Source organism: Dermacentor silvarum, chromosome 5, assembly GCF_013339745.2.
Source record: "Dermacentor silvarum isolate Dsil-2018 chromosome 5, BIME_Dsil_1.4, whole genome shotgun sequence".
Lineage (NCBI taxonomy): Eukaryota > Metazoa > Arthropoda > Arachnida > Ixodida > Ixodidae > Dermacentor > Dermacentor silvarum.
The window spans coordinates 59,358,473-59,383,281 of NC_051158.1; the positions used below are offsets into that span (position 1 = coordinate 59,358,473).

The window sequence follows — 24,809 nt, forward strand, 5'->3', positions numbered from 1 at the left end:
AGAGAAGGGAATTGCAGTCGAGGACGACAGAAAATTAGGTGGGGTGCTGAAGTAAGGAAATTTGCACGCGCAAGTTGAAATGAGCTAACGCAAGACAGGGGTTAATTGGAGATCACAGGGAGAGACCTTCGTCCTGCAGTGGACATAAATATAGGCTGATGATGATGATGACAACAATTATAGACGTTTCGTTAAACCAATGGCCCACTTTCGCCCGAGCATGCGGATCGTCTACTACAGCTCTGGAAGTGAGACAGACGATTGGACACGGAGGGGTTCTCACATGAAAATAGGAGCAGTGATGCCTTCTTTGGCGGCACGAACATGAGTGGTACCAGTGCTAGATAACACTCGTATTGCGCTGCCGGTGTGCGCAGGGCATAAACTGCAGCGACTACACGCCGTATAATACCCGAGCGCTGCGCGTCCATATAAACACCAACCTCATTGGTTGACACAACGATTACCAGCACTTTTGAAAAAAAGAAAAAGGCGGTATTGACTGTTATTGCAGCTTCGCATTTGACAGAGTCGTTTTTTGTGTTATTTGGTCAGAATTGTTGCAGGAAAACATGCTAACTAACCAAGATCAGGAAAAAAAAGCGTTGTGGGGCAATTGAACGCGCCTTACAACTCATCAAAATGTACGTCAGAGAGCCACCGTCTTGAGTTAGACTGGTGTTTGCTCGCTGAGAAACACGCATTTTCTTAACGTGGTTCAACACATGACACTTGACGATTAGCGAATGTGGCCTGACATGGCAATACTGACATGGCAATACACGCGTCAATAACATTCCTAACCAGCGTCTTACGACTTGAGCTAAATAAATAGGCTGTTGAAAATCTGGGGTGAATAAATGAGAAACTACGTTTTTAAACTTCATATGTCAACACTTTCTGTGAAGACGTGACAGAAGTATAACAGATTCTTTCTCCCTTGGTACACTAATTTAACATAGTGTAAAGAACTATAAACCACAGATAACTGCTTCATTGATAGTTGTGACGCTTAATTTTTTCGGATGTTCAACAGAGAAAACCAGAAAATTAGATAGTAATCCTATTGCTATCAGATAGCTCGATGTTGCAAAGGATGGAACCTTGTCATATCATCTCTATTTCCCATTTAGATGGCATAGCCTCTGGAGAGCAAAAAATAATGGATAGACATGCCGAACCACCCCGCGTCACGAAGAACATCTACCAGGAAGAAATAATTCAAATACGTGAGATATACGAATCTCTAGTGAATGTGTTGACTGGTTTCACTCGTTTTATTTGTGTTTAAATTTGCCTCATAACTGACTTGTGATGTGTTCAGTGTAAGGCTACAGTTTTTCTTCCCTGTAACACAAAAAAATGTTAGACATGGGTGCCGTGGCACCGTCTCTGCCTCCCACGCAAATGTGGTTTGATTCCAAATGTCAGTGTGATTTTTGTATTCGTTCTAATCTTAGAATAAAAGAAACGTTATAAATAGCTAATTTCACCACATTCACACGTTAGCGGCAACGCTTCTTTTTTTTTCCCCCACTGACGATTACAAAGAAATCTTACGAGCAGCGGTAAACGTATGTATCATAATATATGTAGACGTTATGAGGCGGTTATCAAATCTATAATAACACAAACAGCTACGCAGTATGTGCTTCACACACACTCTCGTAGCAGTGCGGCTAATGCCCACGGCAGCAACCTTCTCGTATCGCCTAATGTAGTGGAAGCCAGCGAACATTGCATGTAGCGCTGCCGCGTCTGTATCCGCAGCGCCATGTTCGCCTTGATATTTCGCTCCATTTAGCCTCCCTTAACGAGTAGAACTACGCAGGAACGATGCGGAAACACCCTCGCTTCAAATCAGACGGAAGTCGACAACCCTTGTCTCATCGCTTAGAGGAGGCGGAATGTAGCAAAGACCGTATGGTGTAAAATTTGAGGAGTAACGCCAGGGCTTGAGTGGAGGGTAGTGTTTAAGCACTCGTACCTGTGTTAGTGCAGCTCACTGACACGGAATTTTAGTGGGAAAGTATTCCCCGGAAGATAACCTGTGTGTCTCGGCGCAAGAAGAAAGCCATTTCGCGGACCCTTTAAACGACGAATGCGAATGTGTATAGTTAAGTAAAGAATTGCGCATCGTTCTTGACTGGTCAAAAATATTGTAATCGGGGAAAAGTGCAATAAGAGAAGTATTCACATGATTTAGATTTCTTAACAAATACATCATGTCCGTGAAATGCCTGCACACAGGGCCCTCTTGCGTATTGCTAAAATACACTGCAGGATACCGGCATGTCTCAACAAAATAGTTCCTCAACACATAACTTACCCAGCCAGCTTTACTGTGTCATCAAAGAAATTACAAGATGCGTAAACGCAGTCTTCCGGGAAGAACCTCGAGCCACCACGGTAAATTGTGACGCCTTTATACGAACAATCATCTAGAAGGAATGACAAAAATCACATTAAAACTTTCTGTTTAGAATTGAACGCGCAATAGTGTGAGCAATAACTTTACCGGTGCTTTTGATAGATCGCATTCTTAAAAATTTATTTCATAAATGTGCGGCACGTTGCTTTATACACAATTACCTTTTAATGCTATAGTATTATTAGCCTATTCATTTATTTATTTATTTTATTTGGTACATATTACCGGCCTGAATGTCAGGCCTTGAGCAGGAGTGGGTATGAAATAATACAAGAATAATTGAAACAATGCAAGGATACAGCAAATCCGTATCAACAGCATGCTAACGTTGCACATAGCAGCACTCAGCACTGCGCATAACAAAGTGAGCATACAAAGTCGCAGCTCATTTAAGTAAAACAAGAAACAATACAAGAATAAGTTCAATACACGGATACAAAATTTCCGTGCCAACAGCATTCTAACGTTGCGCGTGACGTGTGACAGCACTCGACACTGCGCATGACAAAGCAGTATTCGATATCGCAGCTGTTCAAAAAAGGAACGAACGCACATGAATTAAAACGAATGACAAATACGCATGATGAATAGAAGGCAAGTACTTATTGCAAACGTTCAAGCGCGCACATGAAAGACGAGAAAAAAATTGTGTGTTGAGTCTACCTTCCATCTATCTAGCCCCGTACGGTCGTCCCAGTGAACCAAGTTGTCCACTTCTTTCGGCCACTAGGTGCGTGCTCCGGGTTGTGATGCCGTCGGGGTCATTTCATTCTCGTCATTCCAGCTTCGTGATCTTACTCTCGTGATTATGTCGTCGTCCCTCCTACCCCAACCTCGCCTTCAAGTGGTCTAATAGCTTAGTCCAGTAGGTAGGGATAGTGATATTATTGCCGTCGTGGTCGTTACACCGCCGACATTGCGGCTTTCTCATCCAACACTCGCCATGCCATCGCCGTCAATTCATCGTGGCAACACCGCCACAGTGATGCCGTCTCGGTCGTTTAGTCACCGTCATTCCACCTTCATGATCTGACTCTCATAATGCTGTCGTCATCACGGCTTCTACTCCGACCCACTGGTCCACTCGGTACTAGGTAAGTGACCAGATTCGGTCACTAGGTAAGTGTTCAAGGACCTGACGCCATCGTGCCCGTTGCATCGTTGTCATTACAGCTTTGTCATTCGGCTCTCGTCACGCGGTCCCCTTCACGCCATCGTCGTAACACTGTCATTTTATCATTGTCCGCACTGCAGTAATGGCATGCCATTATCGCCGTCTTCATACCGCCTTCGTCGTTCCATCAACGTCAATCTTTCATTTTCATTTTAATTTAATCACACTCTCGTCACTCAATCGTGGTTATGCCGCCGTCGTCATGTCGTATTCGTTAGTCGCTAGCCTGCGTCCATTGTCAGACCGTCGTCGTGATGCCAAGTTGTGATCGTGCCATCATCCTCACAGCAGTTACGTCATCCGGCTGTCATCATACCATCGGCGTCACGCATTGCCGTCATCTCATTCGCATTATGTCCTCGTCGTCTTCACGATTGTCGTCGTCATACCATTGTCATATTTAGGAATCGACATCTAATTGTCGTCATGCTGCTGTCGTTAAACCCCTTTGTCATTTCTTTGTAATCATTCCTTCTTCGTCCTTCCAACGTAGCTGCGTCGGCGTCATGCAGCAGTCGCTATGCCTCCAGGATTATGGGTGACCTTGGCAAGCGATTCCCATATCAAGGTGGGACGATATCAGACTGTGGTATTAGGTGAATCACCGTCTCAAAATTGCCACTACACTTCGGAAACAAACATGGCTTCAGAAAAACCCTCTGTGGTTACATTACTCGACTGCTATTTGCATTACCATCAACAGTCTTCGTGAGATCAGTTCTAGCTGTATTTTTCACCCATGCGCAGCTCAAATATTTTCTTTGTAAAATGTCACCTTGGAGTTCGTAGTTCTGTCGTGGTGTCAACTTTTTAATTGCGATATCAATTATGTGGACATTTCAGGCACACTTCCACCGTCGCCGTGAGGTTCCGTATAAAACATACGTGCGATTAAATCGTCACCGCGCACCGTATCCTGTATGTGCGAGTGAAAGCGTGCGAAGGTGAGCCGGTGATCGCGGCTGAATCTCACGCACACAAGGGAGGAAAGCGGGAAGGAAGCGCGCCGTCTTCTGTCGTTCGCAACGCTCCGGGAGGAGGGGGCATGGGAGGGGTGGGAAGCGCGTTCTACCCCAGGCGGGTTCGGCGGCTGCACGTGCCAGATGCGGCCGTTGTATCCTGAAAGTCACCTGCGTCGGGCACAGTCCGCAGGGCGCTGTGTTTTCGCGGCTTAGTTCGCGTTGATGCGAGACCCAGCACGAAGGTCAATTCGCTAACTGCTGCGGCCGCGCTTGCTCACTCCAGCATTTTGACAGCGAGTAACCGTGGTCCTCGAGTGCGATGTGTTCATGTTGGCTTGTGCGCGCATGGCACCATGTTTGTTAAATTAGTATGCCTATGTTTATAAGTTTATACGGCCTATAAAACTAATATACTTACTTGGTATAGGTGTCTTTTAATTTTCTATTGCAATCAGTGCTTCGACTTTCGGGCAAAACTGCGACTTTTTTTCAGGAAACTCGGCACGCGGACTCGTGGCAAACGTGGAAGGTGGCGAGACGCCCCATCTCATCTTCTCTAGCGTCGCAAGCAGCGGGATCCTCATATCTTGACCCACCGAAGTCTCCGTATTACCATACTCCACGTATGGCAACAATATAGCATAGTCCTGAAATATAAATGGCACGTCGTACGGCAACAACACTTTGGTTTGTGTAGAAGGATTTCGCCTCCGGGTTCGCTGTAACACGGCGTCTCTGTTACGTCGCTCACCGAAAAGTTCTTCTTGCAAACGTATACGCGCTAGACGTTAGCTTTATATCTTCCCTTTACACTGCACGAGCCCACGCTTGCAACCGCACCGAGTCACTAGGTACCTTGAAGATAATTTTTTTTCTTGCAGGATGCGTAGACGCTGCTGCAGTTCAGCACGACATATTTTTCCCCATCCTCAGATGGCATTGAAGAAAAGCGTTCGCCTTTGCAGCAGCGTAAACAGCGCGCGTCCAACCGGCAACGTCGGTGCATTGCGATAACCGGTTGAGAACGTGAGAGAAAGAAAGCCTGCAAAGAGCGAAGAAAACCACTACGGTTGCCTACCAAGGGCACGCACGCACGCAAACCTCATGCGAGCGAGTTAACTTGTGGGGCCGGCAGACGTTCGCCTGCTCTGGGATACTTTTGGTAGCTCGTTTCAGCAACAGCGTGGCATGTAATTTGAGCAGTACTAAGTAATTACTGCTGCTAAAGGGTCCGTTGCTTCTGTTTCTTGACACTATTTATTGCGATCTGTGAAGTTTTACAATATACGGTGCTCCCTCCTCCCGGTGTGCGATGACCCAGCACCGGAAGATGGGAGATGGTGAACGGAAGCTCGTGCCTGCTATGGCCTCCGATTTCGTGACGTATTTCCGCGCTCCTTGCACTTTTACCCTTTCAAGCAGGAGTTGGTGCGTTGCACGCGCTCCTTGGTTTCGCATTCGCACAGTTGTTCCGAGGAAGACGGTGACATGGCTGCACGAACTCTGCGTGTCATACGCATTGGTAGGTAATAAATGTATGGTTAATTGGCGATTATTTGGATGGCTATATACATCGTTGACTACATAATGCCCAATACCTCGAATCATAATGATCTCCGTCCTCCTACGATCTGCAGTAAATTACTACAGCTGGCATACCGCATAGCAGAAACAGTTCGTGCTGTGCTCTACCCCAGAATGCCATGCCAACAGCTTGCATCACAAACGTAAACCGCTGTTGCTGCCTCCGTCGCCGCGCGTCGAGTTCCGCGAGCTGGATATCGTTGATCTAGAATTGCAGCAGCCTGTCGGCGGTGCATGTTCGCAAAGCGTGTGCAATGCGATAGCGGATGCGGAAGTGCCATAATACTCGTCAGATGTTTCCGGGCACAATCCCGTAAAATCGCCTTTAAGCTATGGCCCAAAAGTGTCGCGCCCGAAGTTGCGCCCCCGCTACAGCGGATGCCTAAACGGCACTGGCGCGCTCCTCCGGTGCCATCTCGTAACGGCCGTCTCCCGTCTTGCGCGGCATTACGCTTTTCGTCTCATGCTACGCTCTGCGTGAGACAACGCTCGCCGTAGAAACGGGCGCCTATGAGCTGCGCTCTAAAAAATTACGGCTGAACGCATGTTATGATGACTGTCGATGGTAAGCACTGTAGCGACAGACCGCATTCCTGTTGTCACGTTTATGTGAGGCGTATAGTGGTCAACGTGCCCCGCAGTAGCGCGGCGATCAATTGTTGCCGCAGCGCAAGCGCACAAGTGCACTGTGAGCGAGCGCTTGTGCGAATCGAGCGACCATCCTCAATTCAGTAGACACGAACTATAGGCCAACATGATCCTGGTGAGCCAAGCTAGCGCATGATGCACTTTGCTGCAGCGGATCCGGCATGAGTTAGACTTGTTCTATTTCTGCGCCAGAAGGCAGAAATAGAGCGTCCCGTTTTGCGCCGACGTAGCGCAACTGCGCCGCGCGTGGATCGCGTCCACAGTACATGCCGGTATATATCTGCGCCTTAACATGATCAACCCAATGAGCTCTTCATCTCCAAGTGGAGCCACAATACATAGAGGCTCTGCTCATGGAACGTGGACAACCAGATACAGAAACCCGGTTTGACTTGGACAAGAATGCCTCGCACTAAAGGAACATCAAGGGAGCGCAACGGCGCTGGCACGGCACACGAAGCAGCTAGCAGATTACACTAACTCTATGCCTAGCAGATGTGCAGGAACTTTTGGCTGATATACTATGGGTGAAAGGTAAAAGCAAGAAAAGGAGACGACATGGGTGCTACTTCTCGAAATTTTAAGTCGTATGTAGCTTCCGGCAAGTAATTTTTTTATTTTATGGTATTTTATAAAAAAAAAAGTAATACTGGTGATGTGTTTGTTTTCGGTTTTGATCTAAAAACATCTTTGCGTGCGTTTTGTCACGCACCCACTCGCATTTCAAGTGCAACATTTTTCAGAGAGGCTACTCAATGTCTAAATTAAATGAAACTGGTCTTTTTACGTGGTCGAAAATTTTTCTCGAGTTGCCTTTCAAAAATTTATAATCATTCACTAGGACCATGCCTTGAATTCTCTACGCTTGCCCAATCGAGTTGTCCACCGTCGGCACAGTTTTATTGTGACAGATGGCAGGGACTGCGACAACTGCTTTGGTGAAAATAGATTTTCTGCAATGATTTCGAAGCGTTACTGCTACCATCTTGCGCTTTTGCGCTACTGACAACCAAGTGCTTTGACAAATTGCGTCTCTCTAACCACCTTTAGGTTGAGCTTTCAGAATATCTAGAGAATATCTAGAGATACACCATGTAGTCGTCAGTGCGTTGGCTTGTGAGCGATTCATCTTCGTAAGAAGCAGCGCCAGAAGAAATTCACACCGTACTGCTTCCTGGTGTTCATGTCGTCACTGTAGTCCTGTTGACGTTGGGATCCCACATGCTTCACGCGGCAAGAACAACAAGAAACATATCGTGCATATACTGTTAAGTCGCCAGTCTTTACGCTCACTCACGGCATGTGATTGAGGTGGTAACACGCATTGCTTTCTGGTTCCCAGTGCTGATCGAGTGAACTGCGTGAACTGTTATACGCGCCTATCTACGTGGCTGGTGAAACTGAACCGAAGACTTGTGCGGAGATGCTGTCAGTTGATAGTGCCCTGAAAACGCGGCTTCTTTTGTCTCGTTTGAAATTAGGAATCGCGTTCTGAGGCAGAGCATACTGAAGCTTATTGATGAGCATAGCTGAGATCCTAAAGGTGTTGGCGCACTCAGTGAACCGCGACAGCGGTTGTTGAGTTGCGTGGTGTCATACAACCGTCGCAGACCGCGTAAGACGTTGACCGACTTCATGTACGGAAGATTTAGTAGAGTCGTCAAATGGTGCTGAATAATGCTTGTTCGGTCTCCGAGTCATTCTTCGACTGCGCAATTGTATCGGGGGAACATAATTTGAACGTTGGCAAGCCCGTGATTTCTGCTGCTGCATCAGCGTAGAGAAATCGCTTGAGGTAATAAAATTTTGTGGAAAGCGTCAACTCGCTGCTGGTTGGAATGGCCTGTTCCAATTATTCCCAAAAGCATACCCACTTATGCCCACCTTGGACGTTCACATTCGCAGTCACGGCAATTGGAGTCCCACAAGTCTGGCTGGGGATTCATTTCTAGTGGGCGATATGGGAATGTCTTGTGTGCGTGAAGCTTGCTAAGGAATGATTTCTATGGGGGCCATTCAGCAACAAAGCTCGTGCTATGTTGAGTGATTGATCGCTGTATCCCACGGTGGTGGCGGCGGCGTCTCTATGGTTCTCTTCCAGATGAACCGTATCATATATTCCCAAAACTTGCTATTTGGCTACGAAATCTCCTCGTTGCTTGCTGGGAAATGATCGTGCAGGCAATAAAATTTTGTGACGTCGACGTTGGAAGAATCAAGCAAAGATCAGGCTTCCTGAATGATATTAGTGGTTTGCACGCGGTCCTCCAGGACTCCAGTCAGGATAACGTCAAAACTGGCTGATGTCCTTGCAGCCTCGCCGGTCTTCACATCCACGATCCGTCGATTCATCGCCACCCGCAACGTCAAGCGAGAGTAATATTCCTTTGACGAGTGCGTAGAAGATGGACACTTCCGCAAGATCGAAGCCATGGCGTTGCACCAATGTATGCGCACGTCTGATTCTTTTATTTTCCTCCACTGGCTGTCTAGGTTTATTTACCTTCGTCGTTTGTTCTTTTTTGTTTGTTTTTTCTACAGAACGCATACAGATTCGAGAAATAATTTTTAAAATTGAGCAAGCAGCATCTACGACAATTTTCAAGCTAAGTGAATAGCCTGAATGAACAGACGAGTCCCCCCCTTCCATCCTCACTTTTTGCTTGCCGCCAGTCTTCGCAGCTCGGTTAACCTACAGTCCGATTAACTGAGAGTGCGCAAGCTTTATCTCGTCGCCTTCCTTCGCCTTCCATGAATTAATTTGTGGGAGCTGTGCAAAGTGAACGCGTCCACATCTTGCTCTCCGTGATGTGTCGGAGTCAACGCCGTCATCGTTTGACGGCAAGCTCACCGGCATCTGCGGTATATTCTTCATGAGCGAGACTCTGCTATAGATTCTGCACGATGGGCTGACCACCGCCCACGGCCAGTGGGATGCGCGATGAATGAGCAAGCGGCAGCCTCCGCTCCATCTCGCTCAGGTTAATCAACGCCAATCACTTGCCCGAGAGCACGAGCTATTTTCTCTCCTCGCCGCGAAAAACAAGCGAGAAAGCTAATGAGTGACAGCGCTCCCACCGCCTTCATTCCAACCCTCCCCGTCAATCGCTTACAGGAGGGCTCAAGCACAACGATTCCCTTGTCTCCTTCCCACACCTCATCGCAACTGGCTTGCACTAGGGCATGCGCCATGGGCCCCGGCGCGCGTCCTCGCCTTCCATCACCCAAGTACGACCACTTCCGTATCACCAACCTACCACATAAACAGCAAAAAGAGCCAAAGAAAGCTTTTAAAATGTCACCGTTTCGCCCGACAGGCGAAGCATTGATTGCGATAGCAAATTATTAGACAGCTAAACAAAGTAAGGTTAGTCGTCTTGTCAGCTGCATAAACTGCTGTAAACATCCGTTTACGATCTAGCATGTTGTCACGCGCGCTCAGGCAAACACGAACGCATCTCGCTCAATGACTGCGGACACTTGCTGTCAGAACGCTGGCATGATGAATAGCGGACGCAGCGGCCAGCCAATTCGGCGTCGAACTTCCTCTCGCTTCATCGCGTACTAGGCGCGCGAGAACACAACGCACGCGAAGCCATCAGCTATCTCAGGTCTACTAGCCTTCTAACGCAGTGCTAATTTCCTCCAAGATAGGGCACACATGGCTGTGCTCCGCGGCCGTAGCTGGAGTAGAAGAGGAGATGCGCACTAACCTGCCTCCTCCCTCACACGCGTGAGAATAGAGCGCGCACTCGCCACCCATTCCTCGCTTGTGAGCGCGAGAAGACACCGCCGCATCAAGCCGCCATTCTTCTCTATTCACTCTCGAAAGCTTTCCCTCACACCTACAGCATTAGGCGTTCGGCCGCAGTGCTATCGCACTTGGACTTCGGGACATCGCGGACCGCGCGTTACCTATGTGTGCGTACCAGGCTTGTGCACGTTGCAGAAGGGAAGTAACTGATTACAATTACAGAACTTCGTTCAAAATTGTAATTGATTACTATGACCAGCTACTACCAAGGAAAGTAATTGAACAATTCTTAAAAAGCAATTACGTTTACGTTACTTTCCTCCGAACATTTAATACCATTTCGCAAATGAAGTAAGTACATCAGGCTGTCGGGTGTTGCAGTTCGTCCACTGCAGCTCTCCACACACTATTTATAATCTTTAACAATTGCTTGCTAATTGCATTCGAACATTTTGATTTGTTTTAGTGTCAAGATGCCTGCAGTGATCAAGGAAACTCGTTCGATATGTCCTATAGCGAAGTTTTTACGTACTAAGACATTATACAAAACATTGCTGTTACTTAATTCCAAGATGCCCGCCTTCGGCTCCTCTATTAAGCTCAGTGCTGTCCTTGTTTCTGGGGCTAGGGAAGGCGCTCGCGATACGGCTAGAGAGAAGCTGAGACCCTTACGTGGCTGATCCGCTGGTATCAAAACCAAAGCGTCCATCGCTATCTAGCCGTTTCAAGAAATGTTTATTTGTAAACCGACCTGTTGTGGACCTCCTTCTCCTAAACGACTAATTCTAACTCACCCCAGCAAATGTTCCCGTTCCTTGAGAAGGAAGTCAATGCTGTAGCGTAGCTCATAATAATGCTGCAGAATATTTAGCCATAATTAATGTTTGTGTGTTACAATTGCTAAAGCAGGTGTTTATGAGTCATGTATCAGATAGCAACAAAGTGCATTTAACGGTCAAGTACTTCTGTCTGCACCACTGAACTCATAGATAGCACTAAGTGAAAACGAATTGAGCAGCAGCACGTCTCGCCCTAAAGAGCACTTAGAAACACTTTCAGAAGAGAGAGAGAGAGACAAATTTACTGCATAAGAGACGCTCCGAGGTTGGACTTACAAGAAAATTATGAAAACCTGCAAACTTGCCGTGTTCAGGTTCTCGGGGTGTATCTGCAAGATGTTCACTGCCTGAACCTGGTAACCCATCTACATGTTGCTATCTCTTTGAACTACTTTAATTGTCGACCGCAGACATTGTGGGTAGTAGCGGCGACATGAAATGCACAAAGATGTGTCGTCAGTTATAACTTGTATCGTAAAAATTTTAACTGGTTACGTGGTTTTGTTCCTGAAAAAAGGCAAGTGAGTTGTAATGAGTGTTACCGACCCCCGAAGGTAGTCGTTAAATTATACCATCGCCAAAACGCAATTGATTACAAGTAATTTACTACACGCGCTTCATTTTGTGCCAGTCTAGTACTTGCCCAGTTAATTCGTCACACTTGCCGCAGGGCGAACACAGACTGGGCTCCGCAAGCCCTGCCCGCACCTTTCCATATCTCTGATTCACCTTTTTACCAGAAGCAAAATGTCAGAAACTAGTTAAGAATATCTAAATTGCTTAGTCGGCATGGTGACCTTTACCCCACCAAGCTGCTTGAATAAAAGCGCATGCATTCTTGCTGCAGAACGTTGATCGTCGTCTTAGCTATTTGGTAAATTTGCTTTCGCTCACCGTTTTTGTTCGAAATAGAACGATCTAAAAAAAGTTCGCTCACGTTTTTTTTTCTTGTGTTTAAACCGTAAACACTGAGTACTGAAGAAAAACAAATAAAGGAAAAGCCATTCTGGAATTACTTACTTGCGTTCACACGAGCTACGCAGTCCGCCGCACTGCCACAGACAAAAACCGCGACGTACATTATTAATACGATGATAAGCAGGGAGTGCTTCATATTCAGGCGTCCTTTCCTTTTTCCAATTATCTGAAAAGATGGCACAGCGCTATTTTAATGTAAATGACTGTTTCCCTAAAAACGTATGGCATTGCATCGTTTTTAACGGGCTTTCGAATATTGTCCGCAATATACTATGACATATAAAATATTAATAAAGCTTTTAGTCTGGTAAGCAGACAAATTAAAATGTAATCCAAATGAAGGACACCTCCTGTCGGGTCACTATTTTGTATGAATACTTTTTTCCAAGTAAATGAGTATAACGTGTTGTTAGAAATAAACATTGTTACTTGCGACGTGAGATAAAAGACAGCACCTTGAGAAAACAATGGCCAGCACCATTCTTACAACAACAAATGACTCAAAAACGATACTCGTGGCCACTGTTTCGGAGCTGCCCTCGTCATAGAGCGTTTCTTGTACATGGACGAGGTTGAATAGCTTTTCTTGGCTGTTTCGGGCCGTTTGCGCGGTAGGTCAGTGGTGCGACTGCAGGTTGGACATGTGGGAGAGAAGGCGAGGAAACTTGCCAGGGGAAGGGTTGCCTGTCCTCGGGCAACCAAGTTGCAAAGAAGGGTGAGGGGGAAAGTGCATATCTCGAGCGCGGTCTGTCGTGGCGGGGACGAGGAAAGAAGGAGGGAAGCTTGATGTGCGTGATCAATTAAGAAGTTCGCGAAGGCGAGGCTGAGAGGCGGATCCAAACCAATGAGCAGTGACATCAATCATGGTCAGGGGCGATTGAAGCACAGATACGTCTCGTGGGGCTCCATGAAAATTCTGCATCGAATAAGTCACCAATGCAAACATTTGAAAAATTACAGACAATGTCATTAGAATAGTAAAATGGTGTCACAGGTTATTTGCCTCCATTCGCGAATAATGGTGAGTACGAAAGTGGGCAGACTCTCTGAAGTTTGCTCGTGGCGATTTGTGGTGATATATGCCGAGATTGCATTACCGTATTGAATGCTGTTGTGTCGTGAAATTTCCCTTATTCGCAGCAGTAAACAGTAATGGCAATGTATATAGCTTTACCATTAAAAGATTTGATCAGTAACTATTTTTAACTAAATACAATGTTTTAGCTATGTATTAACTATCCTTGACAACCTACAGGTGGCACGCGTGCTGTGTTGTTTGAAAATTATTCCACTGTAACGTTGATTCAATCATAACATCGAAATAACATGTGTGTTGATACTACGGACACATGTGGTACTTAGTTCGAAATCTGGGTCCATCCATTGCTCCAATTCATGCAAAACGATCAACGCTCGCCGGTGTAAGTCTTGCCGTTATAGAATGAGGGACATAGATACAGATGGATGCATTCATATTAGATTGGGATACGATGTTGTAGCGAATAATCTTACTTACTTACGCTTCATCTGTAGTGTTGTGCGCGCTCCTGCGATCCTTATGTGGAGCATGGAGGCAGTCTTTTGCCTCACTCACTCAATGTTGTGTGTTCTGTGTATGCGATGTGATGTAAGCTAGCGCAGTAGACGACCCCAGCCTCAAGCCTCGAACGGCAAAGGTTTTTTTTTTTCCCCACCAAGAAGTTGACCCGCGAAATGTAGATAGCGCTGCCGTGCCTCCACAAGCCGCCATTGCAGGACGCTTGGGATTCTGTAGGAGCTTCGCTACCATATTTAGACTGTCGCTCGTTCATCGCCGGAAGGTGAGTGAAAGCGCATGTGCTTTTAGGCAAGCAAGCAGCGGGGAGGAACCAGAGAGAGGAAGAACAGAGGCTGGACGCTCGCTATTTCGTCTAACGTGTTGCTCACCACCCGGCGGTGGCCATCCGATCGTGGACGTTGACGGCGGACGAGAATGTATGTGGGATTCTCTCCCATACAGGGCAGGCGCAGGCTAGCGTTCCATCGAAGGCTAACTGCGTTGACGCCGACAAACCAAGGAGGGCAGTAAGTGGACGCGTTCGCTCTTCACAGTTGTCATGAAACAACTGCGGGAAGGCGAGAGAAGGCACTGAGGGAAATGGCACGTGCTCTCAGGCAACCGAGTAGCGGGGATTGGCAACAAGAAGTAGAGGGGTATTGTCGCAACGCTGGCTTGTTTGTTCGACGAAGTCAATTCATTGACAATTATTTGAGAACCTAGGCTCTGCATCTAACGCTGCGTTAGATGGCCGCTTCGCAAATTCAGTTTAGCAGTAGAAAACGTGCTGTCATTAGAAAATACCGCTTTAGTTCAAGCGCATCTCTTATAGTGCAAACTTAACGAACCAAGTTTATCGGCTCTACTCACGTTGTAAAGTAGCAAAGCATCCCCGAGAACGCGTTTATTCCACGGCGCCTTTGCCACGGCGCCAATTCCAGCTCGCCGCGCCGCGGCACCATCAGTTGTGCAAAAGGAAAATAGCGTGCTTCCGCCGATTCCTGCGCTCACAACAGGGCGCACCGTTACGTTTGCATTCAGCGACCGTGGTACAACCAATTTTGCTACGCGGGTGGCGGGTGCAAATGCCGCATTGCTATGTATAACTAGATTTAACTCTACGAGTGTGCTAGCCAGACTATATATATATATATATATATATATATATATATATATATATATTGGTAGCATGTGTGGGTGTATGACCAGTGACCAGGTGTATGGCCTTCACCCAAAAGGTTCGCGTGGACGTACTGCCTGCGGCAGAACGGATGCTGCACATCCGCCTGCCGACTGGTGGCGCTGGCTACAACCCTCCATGGGGTAGTTCCTGAAGATAACTGAATCAATAAAGCCTTTATTTTAAGGAAGGGGGCAGCTCTAGGCCGCTGTTGGAAGATGAACATACATGTATATACCCTAGAAAGGGGATTTGAGAACGGCGCCGCGGTAGCTCAGTTGCGAAGAGCATCGCACGCGTAATGCGAATACGTGGGTTCTTATCCTACCTGCCGCAATTTGTGAGTTCTTTTTTCATTCATTTTCGTTTTTTATCATTTCCTTAATTCAATTCAGAAATGCAGATAATTTTCCCTATGCTTTACTTGGTGACCTCGTTTGTTGGCTTCATGTGATATGACTATATCCGCCACTCTTCCTCACGCCAGCGTATTGACAGCGAGGGCCCACGGTCATTGAATAAGATGTGTTTTATGTTTGTCTGTGCACGAGTGACACCATGCTTCTTAATTTAGTTAGTAAGCTAATGTTTGCAAGCTTATACGGTTGATAAATATACTAGCCTTACTACGTATAGCTGGCTAATAATTTTTAGCCAAATTATAGCAAATGATTGCGATAGCAAATTTCCTATCACATTCGATGTTTAGCCTTTAGGGCGAAACTGCGCTTTTTTATACGGGGGCTTCTCCATTTGCCAGAAAATGTAAACACACGATGTGTATTTTCCTGGAAAAAATTACCAGCCCTTCCGCTGTCGAGAAAATGGGGGTAAGCAAAGCTTGTCGTATGTGTATCTGATCTTTGTCAGGGTAACGTAAACTTCACGGCATGTCACGGTAATATAACATAAGCGTTTATTTAATCTATACATCGAGGGAAGGAAACGTCCATAACTACGGAAGGAAAAGTTGCACGAAAAGGGAACAAACGTAGCAGGAAAGTGAACGAAAAGTAGTAGGAAAGGGAAGGGGAAAGAAGTAGGTCAAGTACACACCCGACAGCATTTGCTTACCCCCATTTTCTTGACAGGGGAAGGGCTAGTGATTTTCTTTTTTTCGCTCTCTCTTTCTTTCTATCGTTTTCTTTGTCTCTCTCTTTCTATCTTTCTATCTTTCTCTATCTCTCCCCTTCACTCTGTCTCATTATTTCTCTCGTTCTTTCTTGCCCTCTCTCCTTTTCTCATTATTTTTTGTCCTTGGTATGTGCCATTGGGTTTGGACCCTTTCTGCACAATCATCAGGATCGGCCCACAAAACAGGAGTATGTGCCATTGAGCTTGGACCCTTTCCGCACTATCGCCAAAATCAGCCCACTTTTCAGCGTGACACCACCACCACCATCACCGCCGACACTCGTGAGCCTATAAAGCTTCGCTTAAAACCCTTCCTGTTTGCATCTCTTGCGGTACTCTGCGACCTTTTGATTGATACTTTGACTATATGAACAATAAGTTAAAAGTTAGCTAAATGATTTTATTTGTTTATTTGAGAGCAAATGAGAAAAAATCACCGCATATCCACGAAGTGAATGATTATGAGTGGGCGTAGCGCCGGGGGATCATTCGGGTAACCGAGTACATGCGAGAGCGCTGGAAGCGGCGGCAGAACGCCGGAAGCGTTCTCTACCTGAGGTTGGTGCCGCTGATGCTCGGTTCAAGCGCGAGCTTCGCGAGCCCTCAGCTCCGGATCCGCTTGCCGGCGTTGCCGTTTTGCTGCAGCTTCCCGCGCCCTAGACTCCGGGTCCGCTTCTTGTCTGCGTCGCCGTGCTGCAGCAACTTTGCGAGCCCTCGACTCCGCTTGCAGTTGAGCCGCCACTCCTGCCTTTTCATCCATAGCGGGCGCGCCGTTATCAGAAGCGACCGTTATTATCCATGGCCGAAGAGAGAAAGAGAGCGCGCGTCGGGAACGAACGCCCTTGTGCACCGACCGTTATCATCATTGGCTGAAGAGATAAAGAGAGTGCGCGTCGGGAACGAACGCCCTTGTGCACCGCAGCGCCTCTAGCGGACTACATGCAAACCAGAGCTACGGACGACAGAGAAAGAGCGCGCGTCGGAAACGAGAGAGAAAAAGAGCGCGCTTCGGGAACGAACGCCCTTGTGCACCGCAGCGGCCCCTGCGGACTACGTGCAAACCAGAGCTACGGACGAGAGAGAAAGAGAGCGCGCGTCGCGAACGAGAGAGAAAAAGAGCGCGCTTAGGGATCGAACGCCCTTGTGCACCGCAGCACCCCTGGCGGACTACATGCAAACCAGATCTACGGACGAGAGAGAAAGAGAGCACGCGTCGGGAACGAACGCCCTTGTGCACCGCAGCGCCCCTAGCGGTCTCCATGAAAACCAGAGCTAAGCACAACGGTCGACGAGGGACAAGGCTCGGCCCTAAGGTGCTTCGCCCCTAAAAGAAAGAAAAATGCCGGCAGATCCCACGTCCTGTGGGGATCGATGTTATGCGAAGCATTGTTCGGGGAGCCTACCAAGTTAACAAAACGACCATGAGAGCACCTAGACGTAGGCGGCTCTTTCATGAATTACATAACACGCATGTCATGACATTCATGTCATGAGTCCTTAGGAATCTCTTTAGCTACACCTACGGCGAAGCCTTAAGGCGAAAGCCTTAGTCATGCTCATGGCTATGACTTGGACCATCAACCCTGAGCCTTTTCCTTCACTTAGTACCACATCCGAACTCGTTCAGTCGGTTTTTGAGCGTTAATCTTTTTCGCTGAGCCATTCACATTTTTGCTGAGCATGGTCATGACTATGACTTCTACCACAATCCTTTAGTGTTTCCTTCACTTTCTTCCCCGTCCGAATTCATTTCAGTGGTTTTTGAGTGTTAATTTTTTTTGCTAAGTCATTGACGTTTTTGCTGAGTCACGCTCATGACTATGACATGTACCACCATCTTTTAGTGTTTCTTTCACTTAGTATCCACGCCCGAATTCATTTCAGTGGCTTTTGAGTGTTAATCTTTTTTCACTGAGTCATTCGCATTTTTGCTGAGTCATGGTCATGACTATGACTTCTACCACAATCGTTTAGTGTTTCCTTCACTTGGTGCCCCGTCGGAATCCATTGATGTGGTGTTTAGGGGCGAAACTCCTTAGGGTGTGGGTCTGGCCCTCCTCTGTAGTATGTAGTAGTATTAGTAGTCACTTGACTTGCCACCGCCTTGGGCAGCGCGTTCGAAACGCGTTGAAGGCGGTGGCAAGTCAAGTTCAAGTCGAGGAGCGTTTCTGAATACGGGGGTTATACTCTCTCAGCAGTCATGTGATGGCGTCGGCAAACGCGGTACACGTTCCGGCATGTGTAAACGGCTGCGTAAGACGCTGTGGCCTCTTACCTTACTAGAGAGTACTGCACGTTTCTAACGCGTTTGTGCTAGCGTCCCCTTAAGCGGGAGATGGTGCAATTATAATGAAGGGCGCTGTTATAAAATAGGAATGACGTCACATATGGCGCGTGTCATTCATTGGTGGAAGTCAATCGTTCGATTTAGTGCGGCGAGACTGGGCGAATTACACGGAAGATTCACGGTTTACCGATGATTCCCTCCGGAGCTTCGCCCACTCATCATCATTCACCCCGTGGATATGCGGTGTTTTTATTGCGATAGCAATTATATGGACACTCAAAAGCAGATTTGTGCCGTCGGCGTCGCCTTCGCCATCGCCATCGCCGTCGCCGTTGCCGTGAGGTTCCGTATGACGTCATTTGGAGAAGAAATCGTCGCCGCGCGCCGAACGCTGTATGTGCGAGTGAAAGGGCGCGAGGGGCGCGTCTTTCACGGGGAGTGAACGCACGGCGGAGAACAAACGCGCGTTCTGCGCCGTGCTCGCTTAAGGGCTGCAGAAGTAGGCGTCTCTTTTCTCCTTTACAATCACCATATATGTAGAGCAAACGCGCCTTCTTCCGAGGCGCGAGAGGCCGTGGGGAAGGGAGGCGACGTTTAGCTGCGATTTATATCAGAGGCTCCGGCAACAGTCACCAACGCCGCACGCATTTTGAGCGAACGCGGGCAAAACGCCGATGGCGTCGACAACAGTTCTGCGTGTTGCCGATGCTGCTGCATGTCCAAGTTTATACAACTGATAAAGCTAATATCATTACTCCGTATAGCTATCTACAAGTTTGCTATCGCAATTGATGCTTCCCCTTTCAGGTGAAACTGCGACAACTTTTTTTTTTAAGTATTCATCTTTTTTAGGGGCGAAGCTCCTTAGGGTGTGGGTCTGTCCCTCCTCTGTAGTAGTAGTAGTCGTCGTAGTAGGTAGCCACGTCTACTTCTATGAAAAAAAAATTCCGAAAGTTGTGTCCGTAGCGCGGAATCGAACCAGGGACCCCTCACTTCCGAACGCGCGGCGCTAACCACTACGCCACGAAGCGCACATGGACACACGCACCACGATGACAATAAATACCCAACATTAACGAAAGACTGCGCGTTTCTAACGCGTTTGTGCTAGCGCGTTACGGCCCGTGTAAGAAGCTGGTGTAAGACGCTGTGGCCTCTCCGCCTTAGCCCCGTATTCATAAACGCTCCTCGACTTGAACTTGACTTGCCATCGCCTTGGGCAGCGCGTTCGAAACGCGTTGAAGGCGGTGGCAAGTCAAGTCGAGGACCGTTTATGAATACGGGGGTTATACTCTCGCAGCAGTCATGTGATGGCGTCGGCAAACGCGGTGCACGTTCCGGCATGTGTAAACGGCTGCGTAAGACGCTGTGGTCTCTCCCCCTTACTAGAGAGTACTGCACGTTTCTAACGCGTTTGTGCTAGCGTCCCCTTAGGCGGGAGATGGTGCAATTATAATGAAGGGCGCTGTTACGAAATAGGAATGACGTCACATATGGCGCGTGTCATTGGTGGAAGTCAATCGTTCGATGTAGTGCGGCGAGACTGGGCGAATTACACGGAAGATTCACGGTTTACCGATGATTCCCTCCGGAACTTCGCCCACTAATCATCATTCACCCCGTGGATATGTGGTGTTTTTCGTTCGTCATTGTCAATTTTGCTCAGTCATGACCATGATTATGATTTCTACCATCATCCTTTAGTATTTCTTTCACTTAAGGGGGCGGTCCCACTCTGGCGGCACGAGTTTTCAGTACTTTTGGAGCAACCGTGGCGGCTCTTCTACTTAGGATATAAAGTTGCCGTATATACCATAACAAAGCTTATTTCTTGTAGCTTCGAACTATATATAATATAGAGAAATTGATTCATGTGAATTAGAAATAAATGTTCAAGAACAAGCATGAGATACATGGTTTTGGCGAACTTTGTCTGAGTTGTGACCATATTTAGGAGAAACCACCGCATGTAGTGCATTGCGGCTTGCACTGTAATTTTAGGACATATTTATCTGTTTCCTAGACGCAGAAAAATAATTTTGAATTTTTACTTTTTCGATAATTTGCTTTTGAAGATTGCCACATATCGCAAACTTCTGTTGTAAGCAGCCCGATAACTACACGCTCAAGGAAGCTAAATTTTTGATAAATTAGAGTTCAAGGAAAGTCCATTTAGGACGCAAAATTTATTCATGTACTTTCATTAGTTTTAAACCGCAGCTTCGTAGCTTTAGTACCTTCCCGCAAAAATGGGCAAAAGTAAAACCAGAATTCTAAATATTGCTTAATGTCTGCCGCATTATTAGGAAAACTAATAAAGGTACATGAATGAAATTTTGCGTACTAGATGGAAATTTCTTGAACTCTAAAGTTTCCAAAATTTAGCTTCCTTGAGCGTCTAGTTGCCGGGCTGTCTGGAAGAGGATTTTGCGATATTTGGCAATTTCAAAAGCAAATTATGCAAAAAGTAAAAATTCAAAATTATTTCGCCTCGTCTAGCAAATATATAAATATGTCCTAAAGCTACACAGCAAGCCGCAATGCAGTAAATGCGGTAGTTCCTTCTAAATATGGTCACAACTGAGACACAGCTCGCAAAAACCATGTATCTCATGCTTGTTCTTGAACATTTATTTCTAGATCACATTCATAAATTTCTTTATATATTATATAATTGGAATCTGCAAGAATTATGCTTTTTCATGGTATATACTACTACTTTATATCCCAAGAAGAGCCGCCGCGATTGCTCCAAAAGTGCTGAAAACGGGGGGGCTCGTGCCGCCGGAGTGGGACCGCCACCTTAATGCCCACGTGCGAACCCATTTCAGTGGCTTTTCAGTTAATCTTTTTTTGCTGATTCGTGGTCATGACTATGACATCTACCACCATCCTTTAGCGTTTCTTTCACTTGGTATCCATGTTCGAATTCATTTCAGTGGTTTTTGACTGACTGAATAAACTTTATTAAAACCAGCAAGAGGTGGTGGCCTGGCCTAGGCCTCCCACGTGGGGACGTCGAGGTGTTGCCGCTGCGCCGCCTCGCAGGATTGCTGGGTCACCCAGAGTTGGTCGTCGAGGTTGCAGCTACGCAGGGCAGCGTGCCATCTCGACGAGAAGGTCGTTGGGTTAGTGTCGGGGTATTGTTGTGTACAGTCCCAAAGCATGTGTGGAAGTGTGGCTGGCTGTGTCTTCCAGATATGGCACGTGGGATTGGGGTAAATGTCTGGGTAAATCTTGTGTAAAGGTGTAACGAGGGGTAAGTGTTGGTTTGTAGCAGGCGGAAAGTTGAAGCCTGCGCTCGGGATAGCTTGGTGTGCGGGCCGGGGAAAGCCCTACGCTCTAAGTAGAAAGATTTCACTACATCATTGTGGCGTGTCAGGCGATCCCTACCGGTGGGGGCAACCTCCCCGTTTCCCGCGCGGTTAACGAGCCCTCGCGCTAAGGAGTGGGTAACCTCGTTGTGGTTGGGGAGGTGCGGGTGGACGGTGCCTACATGAGCTTGGAACCAGATGAGTGTAACCTGATGGTGGGTTCAGCGGGGTGCTTGTTGCAAGATGCGCAAGGCTTGTTGGGAGATACGGCCATTGATGCAGTTGATAACTGCGGAGCGGGAATCAGAGACGATGGTATGGCATGTTGGGTCTAATGTGGCTAGCGCGATGGCCACTTCTTCAGCTTCCTCAGCGTGTGGGGTTACTAGGCTGATCGCATGATGGAGAGAACCTTGATGTGCGGTGACGACTGCAAAGCGGGTACCGTGGGCATATTCGGCGGCGTCGACGAAACTCATACCGTCGTTGCGAGCAAGGGCTTTGGTGAGAGCCGTGGCACGTGCTGTGCGGCGTGCGCGGCTGTATTCGGCGTGCATGTTTCTGGCGATAGGTTTGGCGTGAATCCAGGCTCGTATGGTGGAGGGTATTTGGTGTTTATGGCCGTGTTGATGGTGGTAGGTAATACCGAGCGAAGTAAGGATGTGGCGGCCCGTCTCTGTGAGTGTGAGTCTCTCCAGCTGAGAGCAGCGTTGGCCCTCGATGAGCTCGTCCAGTGTGTTATACCCGCCTAGTTGAAGGAGGAGGTCAGTGCTGGTGTAACCAGGTTTTTAAATGGTAATCGTTTTTCACCGAGTCATTGTCATTTTTTTGTGTCATGCTCATGACTATGACTTCTACCAGCGTCCTTTAGTGTTTCCTTCATTTAGTACCCACGTCTGAGCCCATTTCAGTGGTTTTTGAATGTTATTGTTTTTCACTGGGTCATTGTCATGACCTACATGATATGCATGACAAGACATGTCATGACATTTATGTCATTACCTATCACTTATGTTCGTCATACACTCCTGTCATCCTATGCCAGTTTTGATACCTACCAAGTTAACGAAATGACAATGAGAGCACCACGACGTAGGCAGCTGTTTCATGACCTACATGACATACATGTCATGAAATTTATGTCACGACGTATCATTTGTGTTCATGATATACTCTTGTCCTGATATGCCAATTTTGGTACTTAGCGAGTTAACGAAACTACCATAAGAGCACAAAGACGTAGGAGGCTAGAAAGATAGAAACTGTCAAAGTAGCAAGTGTTCGCCAAGAAATTCTTCGCATTTAAAAGTAATCACCAGCCCTTCCCCTGTCGAGAAAATGGGGCTAAGCGAAGCTTGTGTGTGTATCTGACCTTAGCCAGAGTAACGTAAAGTTCACGATATGTCACGGTAATAAAACATAAAGTTTCCTAAATGTATACGTCCAGTAAAGGAAACGTACAAATCAATGGAAGGAAAAGTTGCACGAAAGCGAAACAAAAGTAGCAGGAAAGTGAACGAAAAGTAGTAGGAAAGGGAAGGTAAAGAGTAGGTCAAGTGGACAGCCGACAACCTTTGCTTGCCCCCATTTTCTTGACAGGAGCTTGAGATTTTCGTTTTTTTTCTCTCTTTCTCTTCTCTTTCTTTCTCTCTCTCTTTCTATCTTTCTCACTCCTTCTCCATCTCTCTCTTTCTTTTTAAGCGAAGCTTTATAAGCTCACAAGTGTCGGCGGTGGTGGTGGTGGTGGTGGTGGCGGTGTCACGCTGAAAAGTGGCCCGATCCTTGCGATAGCTCAGGAAGGGCGCAAGCTCAATAGCACATACCCCTGTCATGTGGGCCGATCCTGATGATTGTGCAGAAAGGGTGCAAGCCCAATGAGACATACCAGCGACAAAAAAGAAATAGAGAAAGTAACAAAGAAAGAGAGAAAGAGAGAGGAAGCAAGAACGAGAGAAATAAAGAGAGAGACGGAGAGAAAGAGAGAGAAAGAAAGAGAGCGAACAATAAAGAAAGATAGAGTGAAAAAAAAAGATAATCACCAGGCCTTCTCTTGTCAAGAAAATGGGGGTAAGCAAACGTTGTCGGGTGTGCACTTGACCTACTACTTTCCCTTCCCTTTTCTAATACTTTTCGTTCACTTTCCTGCTACGTTTGTTCCCTTTTCGTGCAACTTTTCCTTCCGTAGCTATGCACGTTTAATTCCCTCGATGTATACATTAAATAAACGCTTATGTTATATTACCGTGACATGCCGTGAAGTTTACGTTACCCTGACAAAGATCAGATACACATACGACAAGCTTGGCTTACCCCCATTTTCTCGACAGCGGAAGGGCTGGTGATTTTAAATGCGAAGCATTTCTTGGCGCACATTTGCAACTTTGACAGTTTCTATCTATCTATCTATCTATCTATCTATCTATCTATCTATCTATCTATCCATCCATCCATCTATCTATGTAGCCGCCTACGTCTTGGTGCTCTGATGGTCATATCGTTAACTTGGTATTTACCAAATTGGCATAATATGACAAGAGTGTATGACGAACATAAATGATAGGTCATGACATGAATATTGTGACATCGGTGTCATGTAGGTCATGAAACAGCTGCCTACGCCTTGGTGCTCTTATGGTCGTTTCGTTAACTTGGTAGGCACACTGCTTCGCATAACATCGATTCCCACAGGGCGTGGAATCTGCCGGCTTTTTTTTTTTCAGATTACATTTGTCATTTTCTTTTCTTTTTTTGTGTGTTGCCCTAATTCAAAAGCACCAACCATAACACATTTGTTTCGTTTCAGCAGCAATTCGTTTTAACGATATCTGTTTACCAGGATTCCGCTTCATAGGTTACTTTAGCAGATTCCAATAGAACATGCACATATTCTTATTTCGGTTGAATCATGCGTGTTTTTTTACATTGCGTGCATGATAACTCGTGTACACTGTGCGTGGGATTATGTATGTGTTTGTATGAGTGCATGT

General features: G+C 46.8%; 1 long non-coding RNA gene across 5 annotated transcripts in view; it reads right to left on the reverse strand.

The window, feature by feature from the left end:
• The window catches only part of LOC119453403 (uncharacterized), a 186,533-nt gene that overhangs the window by 13,741 nt on the left and 147,983 nt on the right, over window positions 1-24,809 (reverse strand). For 2 of the 5 annotated variants that reach the window (XR_007467108.1, XR_005192282.2), the window contains exons 2-3: window positions 12,413-12,536; window positions 2,330-2,441 (exon numbers count right to left, since the gene is read on the reverse strand). This is a non-coding gene — a long non-coding RNA (uncharacterized LOC119453403). Of the gene's footprint in view, window positions 1-2,329; window positions 2,442-12,412; window positions 12,556-14,777; window positions 14,909-16,774; window positions 17,023-24,809 lie in introns of those variants that run through there. The other 3 variants (XR_007467107.1, XR_005192283.2, XR_005192284.2) reach the window with 3 other exon arrangements.